Source organism: Poecilia latipinna, unplaced genomic scaffold (assembly GCF_001443285.1).
Source record: "Poecilia latipinna isolate Pla-1442-1.1 unplaced genomic scaffold, P_latipinna-1.0 Scaffold662, whole genome shotgun sequence".
NCBI lineage: Eukaryota > Metazoa > Chordata > Actinopteri > Cyprinodontiformes > Poeciliidae > Poecilia > Poecilia latipinna.
In genome coordinates, this window is record NW_015113278.1 from 219,204 (window position 1) to 232,476 (window position 13,273).

Below are 13,273 nucleotides of genomic sequence, written 5' to 3' on the forward strand. Positions count from 1 at the left end.
TTTAGTAAATAATGTTAAGGTGGAATCTGTTGTCTAGTTTTGTCCAATTCTGGGTAGATTCAAATAGTTTTGTGCAGGTCCTGACTGGAAAAAACACCTGAATTCTTTATTTTACATCATGCACAACATCTAATTTAAAACATCCTCTCGGAAGTTTGTAGAGACCCCTACACATGTTTTATTTACTCCTGCTTAAATACTTATGTCATTCCTATCATTCCAGCTTTCCAAGAGGGAGATCTGGAATTGTTTTGTTGCACATTCCAGTGAAGGACTTCCTGAGCCTCAGTATTCCAGATGAAAGGAGCCAAAATGGTCTGCTGAGCGGAAACCATGAAGTTATCATACTGTAAGTGTGTTTTTGTATTACAATGGATGTTTGTATATGGATGTTATACAGGGAAAGCAATACTGTCAGTGGCATGTCTGGGTTGTATCTGTGAATCTGATTTTCTTTCAGTAGATAACATGAGTCTGAGACATACCAGTAATAGTTACATGGCAGAATTGCGCAGGCTTTAAATTAAATCTGGTTTCTTGGCTTTCAGTCTCAGCATGTGGGCAAAAATTAGTTCGGTTCAACTTTCCCATGTGAACAGAACTATGTAATGAACTGCACAGTGATGTAACTATGATAACACAACTGTACTCTAAAAACACAGCTCTAAAATAGTGATGGTAATTGGAGTGCCACAATGTATTGCTGTAATGACAAAGAAAACATAAGGATTATTAACTGTGACAGCCAAGTGAAGCAACTGGGAATTGAGATTCTGAAGCCAGAATACGACGAGACATAGCATAACACAGGTCAGGTGCATTTATCAAAAAGATATTTTCATTTTCTGCTGATTGCTTCAAGGGAATTGCTCTTTAGACCCATCACAGACTAAATGGAAACCTGGCAGGTAGTATGGCAGGCAAAGATCGGAAATGTTCAGAGAAATATCGGACCGTGATTGCAAACTGTGATCATATCTTTCCATTCTGCAGATTTGCTGACAGGTATGGAGTTCTTTCCGTCTTCGTTGTGGTGTTTTGCGATTTCAAATAGTTGCATGATGGAGGCATCTCATAAATACTAAGGAGTAGACACAAATTTTCATTGACACTGTGGTCATGCAGTTCAAACTTTTTACAAAAGCTGGAGAAACATTTAAAGAAAACATTTAACTGCTTTACAAGTCATTTAAATTTTCTCTTCAGTTATTGTTGAATAATCCGATTAAAACAATAAAAGTAAAACAAGCTTTTTACTCTAATAAATGAACAGACATGGAGTAACATGAACACCATCCAATGTTAGAATTAACAACTTGTTACACATTCCTTCTTAGGTACTTTTTGAATTTTATTTTTGAAATTGTATTTGGGAAACATTAAATCTGATGCATATCCACATGTGCCAATGCAACATGAAACCTCTGTGAGGAAGACACGGTTTTCCACAACAGTGAGATACTAGACTGCTAAAAAGACACAACAACATTCAAGGTCTTTTGGTTTCAGGTGTATCTATATGAAAATATGGTGCCTTCCTAAAGTATTTATACCTTTGTACCCTTGAACCTTTCCACATTTTGGCATGTTGTACCTACAAAGGTCAATGTGTTGTATTGGGGTTTGTGTGTTTGATCATCACAAAGTGGTGCAGAATTGTGAAGAGGTGGGAGAATGATGCACACTTTTCAAAATGTTTTATAAAAATCAGGAATGGATTCAGCTTTGATGTGTCAGTGCTGCAGATATAGAAATAAATATTCTTCTTATCTTTTTTATGTTCATATTCAGTCAGATTGGATATTTAGCTGCAGAGATTCCAAAGACACTTAAAACTCTGCTGTTGCGCCAGTGCAGCCTAGAGTTGTGCCCAGACTTGGAGAACAATGGAAAATTCCTTCTGGAGCATTTTTGATAATGAACAAATCAATATCTGTAACATTTTTTTCCGGTGAGATCATGGTGAGAGGGATCTCTGTTTATGCTGTTCCTTTCTGCCCAGGGTCGGTCAACACAGGCCAAATCCCAGTGGAAGTGTTTCATTGTCAGTGTCTCCACTCCTTTTAACTCATAACAACAATAAACACATCAGCGAGACTCAAACACTGACTCATTCAAGTCAATTCAGTGGACACTCAAGCTTATACAAACACGAACACACCCTAAATTTATATTTCTGTGTCATACATTTACTAACTCTACGTTCAGTTGAAAGGAAAAGTCATATAAATCCACCCATGGCAAGAAATGATAAAAGTTTAATGAAAATATCAAAAGTATAATGCACCATGGAGACCACTAGCAATGTTTGCCTCTCTGCCAACTTCATGTCGCTTAAATTCCGGATGGAAATTTTCTCTCAGAGCATAAGAATTCCTTTTTAGGCAGCATAAATAAAGGAATCGTTATCTGCTACTTGTTTTTTGGTCATTTTTAACAGTGCTAAAGCATACTATTTAGGCTCAGAGCTTCTTCCGAGTGTCACTGCAGCTGTGAATGTCAAATCCTAAGAAAAGAATGAAAAGATAGGAGTGATATTTATACCTTCTTCAGTTTTCAAACAGCTTTTTTTTGAATGTTTTAATATAAAATGTGGACATAATAACACCACTGATTTGTAAGCTACTATTTTAGCAGTCTGATAGTTGCTTTTCAAAAACCTTATGTGAATGTCTGTTACAACACAGCTGAGCACGAAGTGATCTTTGAAACTGAATTTCAATTTTACAATAAAGACAAATTAAAGTAAAGTCTGTTTGAGCAACAACTGTTTTGAAACTCTGGATCCTGGAAATGTTTTTATCTGTTTCACACAATACACAGCCTGAGGTAGTCCAAACAAGAGAAATGAACAACAGAGCAACCTTGCCATGTCCTCCGACTAGAACACTCTTATTTTAAATTTCCCTTTGTTTATTAACTCCCTCTGCAGATGCCTGATAGAGTGTCTGAGATATTTTGGGATTCCCAGAACAGCCTTGCATGGACAAATAAAAAATTGTTCCCTATGTTAAGAGGAAAAAAAGATACAGTAAGAGGAATGTGGAGAAAGCCATAAGCATAAAAACAAGAAATAAGATTTTCAGACGCTACGCCTATGTAATTTAACACAACGAAAATCTAATTAAAAATTAGTAAGTTTAGAAGGGCTGTCATTGGTTATTGGGTTATTGTTGCTCTGATCCTGTCTTCTTTGATTGCTAAAAATCACCCTGAGAAGTGATTTTTAACTTTTTAAAAAAATCACTTCTTGTATCATAAGAACAAGATTATCAACATTATGATACAACAATCATAAAGCATCATAATCAAAAACAGGATAATGGATAATGCAACCTTGCTTCATTGTTTATTACTCTGTTTTGTTATTGTTTAGAGATTGGTTTCTATTTTTACTCATCAGTTTGTTTTAGTGACACCAGATCATGAAAAAAAAAACATGAACAGAAACTGATTCCATACTTACATTCTTCTTTACTTCTTGTTGTCCTATTTCTGGGGAATCTTTGACTTATTTATTCAATTATTTGCCCTATGATTTATTTATTTACTTTTCAAATCTTGTAATTAATTTTGTTAGATTCAGTCTTGAGTTGTATTAGACGCATAATAATACATCTTGAGAAACTTTCCAAATTTAAATAACTGTTTTCTAAGCCCTAATGCCTGTGGCTGAAAATGTTATTAGCCTGAAGACATCGACGTGAGGCCGATTCCAGGTACCGATCAGTTCATAAGAAATCACAGAAATGACTTTACAGCAAAGACGCAAACAGCAGAAAGCATCAAATGAGTTGTATCTGACGATTGCAAGCTCAGCTTTCAAGCTCTGAGTAACCCTACCCTCCATGTTCAGTTACAGAACATACAGGGTTGAACTACTGACATATTATTTAAAAGTCTAAATACCCCCTGAAGCCTTTCTAAAGTAATATTTATTCATGAATCCTTCTTGCAGAATGTCTTTGCTACAACATCCAAGTTCCCAATTTTAAGTTTGAGCAAAAAAAGTTTGCAGTGTGGCTCGTAAAAATAGGAAACTAAAGAGTCAAGTTGGTCCAGCTTTGCATTCACATACTTTTTGCATCAGGTCAGTATGGAATCATAGCTAGGTAGTTTTAACTTTCTACAAAAAGGTGACATGTCTTCAGGGAACAGAAACACAAAAACTGAAAATATTATTTGCATCATTTTGGACAAAAATCTTGTGGCTGAAACTCGATCACCCTAAAACACGTGGGCTGTGTCCTCCAGGCACGGCGCTGAGCCCTTTTCAGGCAGTTTCTGCTTTTGTGACATTTATCTGGTCCGTTTCTGTCCCAGTCCCCATGGTAACCATCCACACATGGTTGCTTGACATGGAACATGATGCTGGATGTGCTGCAAGAATGTAACCTCACGTCTTTGCCAGCTTGTACCAGAGCCTGAAAGGAAGCTACACGCTCCTACAAGACTGAAATCATCAACAACATGTTGTTGTTGCTGCTGCTGCTTGACAGCCTCCCACTGATGAGGCTGGTCTGCTTCGGACACTTCCTGCCTGCATATATATGGCTGATATAAACCCCTAGATAAACAATCAACCAGTATCAAAGGATAATTTGGGGAAAATATGTGGGAAGGTTTAAAAGCATGAATGCCTTTTCAGTCTTCCATCCCTCTGTACCTCAGTGCCTCACTTGTCTTGCTGTTGTAGGAGTGAGATGAGATAAACAGACATTAAAGACTGAGGAGTGCTGCTGATGCTGCAACCTCCAGGGCCCAGAGCTTGGCCTCTAAACTCTACTCTGCTCCAAACAAAATAAGCTGCTCCTCAGAGCCCATCTCCCTTCGTTTTGTTTACTGGCATAGATGATATTCCAGAAGAATCTGTACACGTGTCAGTGACTCATTCAATAATGATAAAGTAAAATAATAAAGTCCCTACACTGGCTCCCTGTAGCTCAGAGAATAGGCTTTAAAATACTGTTGTTAGTTTATAAATTACTGAACGGCTTAGCACCTCGACACATTAAAAATCTGCTGCTGTTGTACCAACCTTCCAGACCCCTTGGGTCTTCTCCTCATTTGGTTCTGGTTCTGGGGATGCAGAGCAGAACCAGAACCAAATGAGGAGAAGCAGCATTCAGCTTCTACGCACCACAAATCTGGGACAAACTTCCAGAAAACTGTAAAACAGCTGAAACACTGAGTGCCTTTAAATCCAGACTAAAAACCCACCTGTTTAGAGTTGTATTTGAAATGAACTACGACTTTAACGATGGCACTTGACTTGATGTAATGTTTTGATTGCTGATTCTATGTTGCATGACTTTGTGTTTTTTTTATGATGCGAAGCACTTTGAAATGCCTTGTTGCTGAATTGTGCTACATAAATAAAATTTGATTGATTGACTGATAATCTCCCAACGCCGTGCTCACAGTGTTGCACTTGTAATCTTAATAAAACACCTCATTAGATACTCAGTTCTTTGTGTTTACACATAAGTGGAAGAAGTATTTTTTTGTCATCTTTGGGAAAGAAAGTTAAAGCAACTAAAATTAACACTGTTTTACTTATTAAAGTATAAATGTCTATCAGGGGAAAAACTTAGAACAACATATACAAATACTTTCGTGGTGATGAGGTGACGGATTCTCCAAATAATAATGCTTTCAGCTCTGTGCTTCCAGAATCCTGTATTGTGTTTTGCAAACAATGTCTGATGTTCTGGTGTTCAAATACTTGTGTTAGACTTGATATCCAAAGAACATTTTTATAAGTAATCTAAACTTTGTTTATGTTCCAGTGCTAAACCAGCAGACTCAAACCTATTTGAAAAGAAATGACCTAAACAGAAACACAAATCAAAACCAAAGTTTTAACACCATGAAATCATAATTCTTTTTAAAATTCTAATGTCTTTACTGTTTCTATTGATGAAATTTTACCAAAAAAAAAAAAAATTCCAAATGGTCACTTTTTTATTTGTATTGTTTATTTGTATTACTTGGCTTTCTAAGTATTACTAAAATTTATTTTAAATATGCAATAAAATACCATGAGTGAGAAAAACAGGCTTTCATGGGGAATCCTATGTCTTTTCTGCACATAATTAGTTCTTTAGACACACATTTGAGTGTCAGGTCATCAAGCATATCAAAACTTTATTTAAAAACTAAAATCATCAAACAATAATATAAAGTCACAGGACTTCTTGAAAGCAAGACGTGAGGCCACTTTGTTTTATCACTTCTTTGTTTTCAGTTTTATACTGAATGTACATTTTCTTATTTTAGATGTAAAGCTGAAATAGGAAATCAACCAAAACTAACTGCTGATTAGTGCAAACATTTTTTATTGATTTATTCTCACAACGTAGAATTTAATTTTCTAGAAGTCACCTGTTAGTTAATTTACAGAAAAAACGAGAATTACAGTTATGATAGAAGAAAATTTGTCTAATTTTAAAGTGATTCTATTACCAAAAAACTTGGCGGTTTTATTCTGACTACTCTTTTTAGGGTTCTTTGAGATTGACCGAAGATGTATTTAAAATTGTGTAGTCAATGATCAATAATCAAAATAAGTCCAGGTTCATGTAAAATAACTACTTTTGTATACTGTGCTCTAACTGTAAACACAGTATACATTTTCTGTGTACTGTGCAGAAATTGTACACTGTGGACTCTTGCAACAAGATAACTGCAAGATAACTTTGGTTTTGTGCTATTTATGCCTCCCACCATGGCATGCCACCCTGGGTGGTGAGCCATACAGTCTGTATCAGGAACTGCCTCTGCATCACAGATTCAGATTTGCCTGAAGCCTGAAATTTATTACCTGATGTCAGTTGTTGTGGTTTAAACACTGTGATTGTAGGCGCCTAAATTAAATGTTATAAAGACAGCTGGGACTGGTTGATTTATTTTGGATGCAGATATTTATTGGTTTTAAATTAGCGATATGTAAAATGTTAAAAAGGAATGACCAAATTGTGGAGGGATGAAGTGCAGTTATTGGAATAGCACTAGATTTTGTTGCCTATGTAAACTCTAAACATGTTTAGTTTTACCAGCTGATGTGGGTAAGTGAAAGATCCAGACAGGCGAGACGGGGAGCTGAAGAGTCTTTTGACCTTCCTCTGTCTCTGTTTTATGACCTTTATGTTTTATTACCAACTCGTGGATAAGTAATTTTTCTATTACCTTTTTTTTTTGGCTATTCGTGCTCTATTTATTGATCTAAAGGCTTAAATTTCACTCCGTAAGGATCTATTGTGAACCCAAGCTCTATTTATTCTGCTAATGTCCACAGAAAGAATCCCAGTTGTAGCTTTTTTTGGCTTTTAATACTTTTGTTTCAGTTTTTTTTTTTTTTTAAGTTTTCCATTTTAACTTCATTTCAGTGGACATATCAGAATTAATATCTTCTTCGCTTTCATCCATATCTCAGATCTTAGAATGCAAAGGAATATAAGGGTCATACAAAGTACAAAGACTGAGCCAAATAAATAATTGACAGTGCTTCTGGCTTCTTTGACCATTATTGAATCGAACTGGTTTCTTGTATGTTTCTAGACAGCAGAGTTTTGCAATCTCACTGGTAAAGCTGGGTACTAAGCCGGTCTGAAATTTTCTTTTATTTTTGCAAAGTATTCATTCTGTCTCCTTTTGATTTCTCTACCCTCAACGGTGATACGCTTGCAAAGAATTTTGTCCAATTGCTCAACCGCAAATTGCAGGTGAACCCAAACATTTCTTTTAAATGCTAAAGGAGATTTTTTGTGTGGGGTTGGGTAAAATATATTAAATACGATTTCTTCTCTCTTGGGAATGTAATGAGAGACAATTTGAAGAGGACAGAGTGAATCAAGGACCACCTGAGCTCTTCTCTTCTCTTTGAATCAAAAACGTGACAAAACATAAGAACTGGGTAAATTTATATCAAGAGGTGCTTTTAATCTTAAACAGATGCACAATTCACTGCCCATTTTCTTAATCCTCTTCCTTAAAGTGAAAATGGAGAATGTTTTGTACCAACATACTGATTGCAGCAGAATTTACCCAACCAGGAATGTTTTCTTATTTCGCATCTTTTCAACCTTGCAGAATGTGTGTGTGAGGAAAGAAAGGGACAAGTCACCGCATGTTACAAAGAGCAACATCTACTTGTGATCTTCGGTTGATTAGAGAGTAACACCTTTAGGCGCTGACTTTGCTGTGTAATCCTTTGTGTGGTTACCGTGCAGTTATTCTGAAGTGATCAAACATCATCAATGATCTTTTGGAACTTTTTTAGCCACCATAAAAGATAGTTCAAGATCTTTGAAGTGTGACTTTCTCCTCTGTGGCTAATGAATAAAAATGATTAAAAAAAAAAAAGTGCACTTCTTATAACGTAGATGATGGATTTGATAAATCGCACACTTGGATGCACACTCACCCACCACTTTACAAAATAATACTATTCAGTGGCTTGTTAGAACAAATAATAATTTAGCCATGCTAGCAACACCATGCATTTACTCATCTAGAGATGGTGAAGAAAACTTAGCAAAGGGATAGGTATGAAAAGGGATTTAGGGACTTTGAATGTGGGTGAGAGTTGAGTCTGAATGCAGATAGAAACTTGAACCAGCAGCAGATCACACTGAGAGCCACTTTTGTAAAAATGGACAAGGAAAGACTGAAAAAATCCTGCCTTGTCTTGTGAGTTTTGGTTTTGGCTGCAGCATTCAGATGATAGGACCAGAACTTGATGGATCCATGTGGCCTGAATGGACCATTTAGGCAGCTAATGATAGCATGACGGTGTGTTGGATATTGCTAGCTGTTGCAATTGACTGTGTCCATCTCTTCAAGACCACAGTGTCCTCATCTTCTGATGGCCACTTCCAGCAGATTAGTACATTATGTACAAAACCTGAATAATCTGAACCCGGTTCATTGAACTTAAAAATAAGTTCACTATCTGGAGTAGCCTCCATGGTCACTCAATTCAGTAAAGCACCTTTGGGATGTGGTGAAACACTTGAATGTGTAGTCAACAAATTTCCAGTATCATGTGTGGCACCTTCTTGGATCTATGCCATAAAGAATTATAGTATTTCTGAAAGCAACACGGGCCCGACCTGCAGTAACTGCATCTTTATCATGGATGAATACAGTAGTATAGCATCAAAAATCCCCAGGATTTGGATGGTCTTTGCAGGGCTTCATGGATTGCAACTGTGACTCATTTTCTTTGAGAAAAGACTGAAAGTCCCCGAGGAACTAAGTAAGCAATAAACATCAGTGGGGAGTGGGTGAGGATTTGTTTTTGTAGTGCCGGAATATCAGGGCCCTGTGACTTTCTTAATGTTACCAAATAAAGTAATACTAACTCTCATAGCTCTTGATTTGGAGGCAGAAAAAAGATTTCAAAACGTTATTACTCAATGTGCTTGCGGGTTATTGGCTCGGCTACCTTGTTAGAATATTTACACTTCCTTCAGAGGTAAATAGCGGCCCCATCTGACCATCAGCAAACTCTTTGCATGTCTGAAAGGTCGTGACATTGAAGTATCTCGTCTTGATAATATGAGATCTTATGTTCTTAGCAACAGTAAAGTTCAAGTAAAAAAATTCAGAAACTCGAAAGAATTTCGCTGGATATCTTACAAAGCAAAAGCACATTCTAGTTTAGTTGCAACGATGTAAATTTCAGAGGAAGCTTTTTTTATTTTATATTCATCCGAAGAAAGAATGACTCAGAATTTAGACAACTTGAATGATTGCTGACAGTCATATAAAATGACCTTACTGTGAGTAAATATTTTCTGTATCATGCATTTCGATGAGTGTTATTTGCACATGCCTATGATTAAAGTTCCACTGATCACATAGAGAGCTTCCTTGCATGTGCTGAGCTGGTGAATCTGATCAGGAAGAACGAACGGCTCTTTGATTCTGATTCACAGGCCAGGTCTTCCTCTGTCTGAGGACAGAGGAAGGATTCAGAGTCTGCAATTTCTTGGTCAGCAATAAACAGTCTGTGGGGTCAGTGCTTTCACAATCAATATGAGGTGAGACAGAGACAGACATGCAAGGGTAGCAAAATAAAAAACACCACTCAGACATATCTTTAGACATAGCTACGACTGTCTTTTTTTTCTACCCCAATCTTTGGATCATTTTTTTATTTCTTTAACTTTCTTCAAGCAAAAACTCAAATTCTTACAGCTTCAGATTATGACATAAACTGAAGTCAGGTTTATGAAAGATATATATGCAGCACATTTCCCTGGGAAGACTCATGCTAATCTGGACGACTGGTTTTATTTACCCATAAGCAAAGCAATCTAGGAAGTCTTTAAAAACATAATTGCTAAAAACAACTTTAGTGTTTATTATAACAAAAAAAAAAAGTGGCTTTTGGTCGAAAGATATTATATGTGGAAGATTTATTTCTGCCTGTTAGGCAGTCCTCTGGCCTCAGTTTCACATCTTATATCTTTGTCATGCATTTTTCAGGTCAATGCTTTCCTTTGAGAAAGTATTTCTTCTTCAGCAACCGCAGCTGACACTTTTCCTTACATGTAGCTCTTCACTGTCCTTGTCTTCAGTAGCTCTAGCTATAAATGTGTAATAAAAGTCAGTAGACGTTTCTTTTACTGGTGAAGGCTGCCTTAATGTTGTTGGAGAGTTTACTTGTCCCCCTGATGTTTTATTTAGCAACAATTATATTGTTAAAAATCCACAGTTGACTGATTAATTGCTCATGAACTGCACTATAGCACACTCTAGGGTTTGTTTCGGAGCCTCAGGGGAGACGTCTCCCACCTTGTAAATTACAATTGATATTCTTTTTACTAGACACACTTTTATGTTTGCTGACAAAGTTATAAAATTTTATCTTGTAAAGTTGAAGAATAAAAGCAAGACGGTCTCTGGCTCGAATGCATATAAAGTCACTTCATCTCTAGAGGCATCTGGATCAGACTCCTAGAAAACCACATTATGATCCAAAAGCAGACATGAGAGCCAGAGGTTCTCAAATGAGACATCCTGGTCTCTTTTCTCCAAACGAAGCCATTCATGAGCAGACTGCTGCATTAGCAAAGGCTCTTGCTTTGATTATATTAAAAAGTAATTTAGTATTTTTTCTCACTTTGTAAAAAAAAAAAACCAACAACTTGAGTACTGTAAACAGGGTGCAGTGCCAGTGATAAATCCTAGATTTCGTACCTGTGGCTTGTCCACCTGTCAAGAATTCTTGATTCATCAGGAATGTAATGGTTGTTTCTGCCACATGTTTTGCTTTGAGATAGTTTCCACAATGCTTTTGTGAAATAAATTGATGCTGGATTTCTTCCCACAATCCAAAAAAAAAAAAAAAGCATGTTACGTGACTTCAAGATTCAAAACTGGAAATGCTGTTTGGCCTTTTGATTAACTGGTTTTCTGTCTTGGTTGTTTCTGCTTTCTTAATCTCTAGAAATAACTGACAATTTTAATGGCCCACAAGTATCTTTTCACTTGGACCACTAAAAAAGCCGATTAAATAAAATGTGGGGCAGCATTATAATTTAAAATAAGAAACAGAAATGGATATGGCCTGTCAAGTTTTCCATATTACTCACAGTTAGTTTATTTAAATTACTTTCTTTGAGTCATGTACTCTCCATTTCTCTCCAGAGCAAAACCATCAGTGTCAACGCTCCAGCTGCAGAGAAGACAAACAGCGCAATGATTTTTCTCCCAAATATCTGAACTTCACATCAAAAACTAACATGTGGGTGTTTCTTTCTTAGTAACAGCCCTGAAAACACTCACATTGCTGATGTTCTCTGCTCTGGATCAGCATTTCGCCATCACACCCATCCTTGTTTACTATCAGCTGCACACATCCTGGAACAGGAAATCCACCAGGGGCGTTAAGATGGACATGTGTCTGCTCTGAGGGCTGCATGCAGACCCCCACTGTGACGCAGTGCAGCTGGAGCCCATGTTTTTGTAGCTCCATGGGATGATTGTGATGCAACAGTCCAGAAAAAGAGGGCGATTGTTCCTCAGGATGACTGTGTGTGTATGTGACCGGCCCACGCTGCTCGGTTGTCAGTTCCAGATTCTGCTCATATTTATTTCCACGAAATGCTCCAAATTAACCAAATATATGCCACACACACACACAAGTACACCGACCTCAGTGAGTGCACACTTTTTGTGTGAGTGTGCCTGGATGTAAAATTTATTTCCCCTCTGAGTGTCCCTGCAGCATTTTTTTGGCTCTATTGTTGCCTTCAGGCTCAATGGTTCAGTCTATTCTTCATGAATTACCTCACCAACAGAAGCACTGCTGATCTGATAGCAGACCACTCTGCTCTGGGTAATTTAGAGGTCAGGTCTGAGTCACCGTAGTGTGGATCCTGCCTACACATTGACTGTACGTCCATGACTGTACGTCCATGTGTCGTATGACAGATCGCCTACAGATGTTGTGAAACATCCTTCTCACATTTCTTGTTTTCACTGATCTATACATGAGTCACATGCTTCCTCATTTGCTGTGACAGCCTTCTCTGATTCAGGGGTCATTTATGTGTTCCTGAGGGTCTTCAGACTTTTACAAACACACCTTTTCATTCTCGTGCTTTTACGGTTAAAGGAGCGTCATCGCCATTCTTCTCCAGAAGTGACTTGCCTTATGCCAGCAGCTATGCATAGTTCTTTATGTGTTAGTACCACCAAATGACGTAGAGTGGTGGTTTAATAATGATGGAGAGTCTGGTGACATTTGAACACTGTAAAGATAGCTCGGGGGCCCCTAGTTTCAGGAGGAACTAGGCGTGTAACACTTGTTAAATACATAATTATAGACCTGTTTGAAAAGAAAGCCGGTTACCCAGAACTCCTCCAACCAGTAATAGTCTGAGAGCATTTCAAATTTAAGCTAGTTTTAAGTCACACTTATAAATGAGGGTAAACAAACTGCCAAAAAAAATGAAAAAACATTTTCCCTGGAAAGGGTTGCATAAGATAAATACAAAATGAAACATTACCTCAATCAATGCCCTTTATTAGTAGTTATCTATCTTCTATTTTGAATTAAATTGATGAAACTGATATTTGCAAGTAGGTAAGAACGTATTTGTCATGTCTAATATATTAAAATATGTAATTACACAAAAATCCATTTGAGTGTATTTGCACACACCTTTTCTGCTCTGTCCACATCTTTTGGGTAAACTGGGACTGAGGTCAGGACTTGTTAGCGGTTTACTTTGTTCTCGTTACTTTGGTGGTTCGCTGA

At 37.1% G+C, this 13,273-nt stretch overlaps 1 protein-coding gene across 1 annotated transcript in view; it reads left to right on the forward strand.

Annotated features, from left to right (window-relative positions):
• Positions 1-223: 223 nt before the first annotated feature.
• The window catches only part of tinagl1 (tubulointerstitial nephritis antigen-like 1), a 37,591-nt gene continuing 24,541 nt past the window's right edge, over positions 224-13,273 (forward strand). The window contains exon 1 of the mRNA XM_015044101.1: positions 224-349. The gene's annotated coding sequence lies outside the window, so the exon portion shown is untranslated. The remainder of the gene's footprint in view (positions 350-13,273) is intronic.